Below are 3,699 nucleotides of genomic sequence, written 5' to 3'. Positions count from 1 at the left end.
TGATAGAAGGCTTGAAGCCCAGTGCAGGCCCACCTGGACACTTGGTTCATAGTACTGTTTGTTCCAGCATTGTTTTCTCTCTGTTCTATTTTTGCCCTATTGTATTGTACGTAATTTCGTAAGCTGCCTCCAAATCTTTTGGAACAGAGTGGGCATAAAAAGAGAACATGATTCAGTATAGCCCTGTGGTCTTGGCAGGTTTTTTGTTTGTTTTACTTATTGGATTTTATCGTCACCTTAGGATTGAATTCCTGGGATGGGAGGGCAGAGCTACCTTTGACTCTTTCTGTCTTCCCCTCCCCCTCCAAGAGCCTCCCTCCAGCGGAACAGCAACTAAACCGGACTGGGCAACAGGTTGCAGAGGCCAAACCACCAACGTCCATCTGCCTGCAGGCAGGCAGGCTTGACTTCCTCCCCCAGACCACTCTTCATGGCTTCCCATCTGGCTGATGGCATGAAGCCTGGGGACCTAGAAGAGCTTGTGAAGGGAGAAGGATGGGTAAGCAGATGACTGCTCTTTTTATTCCATTTATCTGCACCCTAAACCAGAGCATCCTAAGAAAAGCACAGAGCACTTACCTGCTTAGGTATGGAAAGGACAGGGAGGTCTCTGAAGAGCTGTTACAGAGTAAGTCTCAGGGCTGGCAGGACAGGGCCACTTGCGGGCCGGTGTGGCTTAACCGCTCCATCTCTCCCCGAGTTCCTAGAAGACCCCCTCTCCCCCAATGCTGATGCACAGGGTCCAACCCTCAATCTGTTCCTCTTATCCCAAACTGGATGGTTTCTCTAGCTCTGCTGTGTGCTTCTCCTTGGTCTCCTGTTCTCCAATCTCAGTCTTCCAGTCTAACATGGGGCCAGCTGAGAGTTGGATTTGAAGCTTGGACGATGCTAAGAATCCCCAGGCTGTCAAGATCTTGACATCTTCCATTCCTTTCATCTGCTTCCCCCTGAGGATGTGGTGTGAGTCTTGGTAGAGAGAAGAGGGGTTGACTTACATATGGGGGATACTGGCCTCGAAGGTGAGTCCACACAGGACCAGCTTAGATTATATCTGAGGCTGTGAGCTCCAGAGGCAAAGGGCCTGATCATTGCCCTGGTCCAGCCTGGCTGGGTTGAGACAGACAAGGTAAATGTAGAAGAGTGCAGAGCCTTTGCACTGCCTGGTGGGCAGAGCCAGCTGCCCTTCAATGAATGAATAGCTGTCATGGAAAAGCAGGAGTTGCCACTTTTCCTTAGGCTGTGATCCAGACCTCTGCCACGGCTGCCCATTGGGCACTCTTACCACCTGGTCATTCTGGGTCCCAGCCTGTAGATCGTTTTTGCCAAAAGGCCAAGTGGTCATGAGCAATGACTCTAGAGGCCTTTCCTGGCTGCTGGGATAACCATTAGTTCCTTCACCTTGAGCTGCCTCATCAGGGAGGCTCTGGCTCAGTGGGTGAGGGTGCTTGCTTCTACGCTGACCTGAGTTCTAGCCCTACAGCCCACATGGCAGAAGGCGAACCTGTAACTTGCCTGCAGACCTCCACAGGTACACTGTGGCAAACACCTCTCCTGCTTCACCCGAACCCCATGATAAATGTAGTTCAAAATAAAACGTAAAGTGGATGTGCATGAATACTTCCACTTCATAAAGGCTGCATGACACTTGAGACCAAATACTAAGAATGGTCCTGATGCATGCATGGCAGTATGCCAACCCCCTCCCCTTTATCACATTGATAGGCTAGGACAGGATAGTATAGGCCCAAGACATAGAAACAGAGCACCTTGGTAGAGAGGGAGCATCCTTGGAGGAGGGCTGGGTCTGGGCAGGGCATCGAGTAGGCCCCACATTGGCTTGGTATTGTTCCAGAGACTTCTGGGGGTCTCCTCAGGTTTTGGGAAATCTTAGCTGTGAGCTGAATTAAAATGACAGTTTCCAGTTGTCTAAGGTGGGAAGAGATCCTACAGACTATCTCTGAGACCTGAATCAGGCCTGGTGGCTCACACCTGAAATCCTAGCATTCTGGATGCTGAGACGGAAGGACAGTATTAGAATTCAAGGTCAGCTTAAGAAAAAAAAAATGTGACTTGCTGTGCAGGACACTTAGGTTTGCCAGGTACAATTCAAGGTGGGTTGGTCAAAGGAGGGCCTTCCACCAACCATAATCCACACTCAAGGGACGCTGTGCCTTGGGGAACATACCTGTTCAGTGCATCATCACTGCAAAGAGCCTGAACACTATGAGTTAGAAAGCAGAGAGAGCAGAGACCCTCTATCTCTTGGGTCTGTGGGGTCCCACTCATAACCTAAGTCTCTGAAAGCCCTGGTGTGAAGGCTCCCATCATGTTCAAAACAGAGACTGCCAAGGCTACTGGCTTCTCCTAGATTCCCCAAAACCCTAGGCCAAGCTGGGGTAGGCAGAGGACCTTCACTCTCACAGTGTCTGGGTGGGTAGGGTATCTATTATTCCATCACTCCAACTGGTCCTTCTTACCTCAGTCCCTGAAGACAGGCTACAGGCCAGAGGCACCCTAATATTCTCAGGGGGCTCCCAGCCTGGCTCTTTTCCCCTCAGGTTCACTGCCCCACCCTTCTCTTAACTTCTCATTAAACAGGTCTCTCACTAGCTTTAATGAGCCTGTCTGGGGACAGAGAGACATGGGTGACACTCTAATTATGCCTTTAATTGCTTCCCAGGAAGAAGAGGAAGAGGAAGCCCAAATTTCTCTGTAGATGATGTGAGGATTCCACATCTACAGAGCTGAATTCAGCATCTGCAGCTCAAGAATTCCTTAAATGTCCAGAGAACAAGCAGGGGGCCTTGCCCTGGCCATGCTTTCCCTTCTTGGAGCCATCCCAGGCTGTGGAGATGTGGGTGTGAGGAAGGCGGGGTCTGAGATTCCAGCCAGGACTGTGGGTGGAAGGGTCACCTGCTTCCCATACCCAGGGCAGTCACACCCTGACCTCGTTTCCAGAGATGCACCCAGGGGAGGTGGTGAAAGGAGCAGAGTTGTCAATCAAGGATCTCCCATCCCATTGCCACACCAGCATGCATCTTTGGGGTGGCCTTGGTGGCCCTGAGTGTTGCTTTATCTACTGGAATATAGAGATCATACTTATCTGAGGCTGAGCCCATAGCAAGCAATCTGAAAGTCCATTCTCCCAACCCTACCCTGAAAGAACAGCAACACTTCCACTTACAGAAAGGCTCAGCGACCAGGGGGTCCTAAATTGCTAAGTAGCAGTGGGGACAGCAGAGTCCCAGAGCCTGCAGGGTCTGCTCAGGCAGAGGCACATAAAGCTTTGGCCCTTCCCAAGGCCTAAAGGTGAGGTGGCCTCAAGTGGGTTAAGAGCAGCTGCCCTGAGTCTCACGGGGCCAGGAGGCCCTCATTGACCTCTGATTGACTATAATGAATCATCCCAACAGTTTACTTGACGACACCTAAAATCACCTGGGAAAGGGGCCTCTGGGTTTGTGTGTTACTTGAGGTAGGAGAATCCATCCACTATGGGTGGGCCCCTTCCTTTGGCTGGGCTAAAAAGGAGAGAAAGTTAGCTGAGCATTCACTGCCCTCTTTTTGACTGTGGATTGGATGTGACCTGGCTGCTTCAAGCTCCTGCTTTTGCCAGAACTGAGACACTAGCTAGTCACAGCCCCTCCTCCTGCACCCCAACCCTGAAATAAGAGTCCAGGAAGAAGAGACGAACACTGAGAG

At 51.0% G+C, this 3,699-nt stretch overlaps 1 long non-coding RNA gene across 1 annotated transcript; it reads left to right on the top strand.

The window, feature by feature from the left end:
- The first annotated feature begins 275 nt into the window (after positions 1–275).
- LOC132655100 (uncharacterized) lies at positions 276–3,113 on the top strand. The gene is made up of 2 exons (XR_009592735.1): positions 276–499; positions 2,681–3,113. It is a non-coding gene; the product is annotated as an uncharacterized LOC132655100 (long non-coding RNA).
- Positions 3,114–3,699: the final 586 nt, after the last annotated feature.

The sequence above is a fragment of the Meriones unguiculatus genome, chromosome 7 (genome assembly GCF_030254825.1).
Source record: "Meriones unguiculatus strain TT.TT164.6M chromosome 7, Bangor_MerUng_6.1, whole genome shotgun sequence".
Lineage (NCBI taxonomy): Eukaryota > Metazoa > Chordata > Mammalia > Rodentia > Muridae > Meriones > Meriones unguiculatus.
This window is presented reverse-complemented; position numbering and strand designations above follow the sequence as displayed.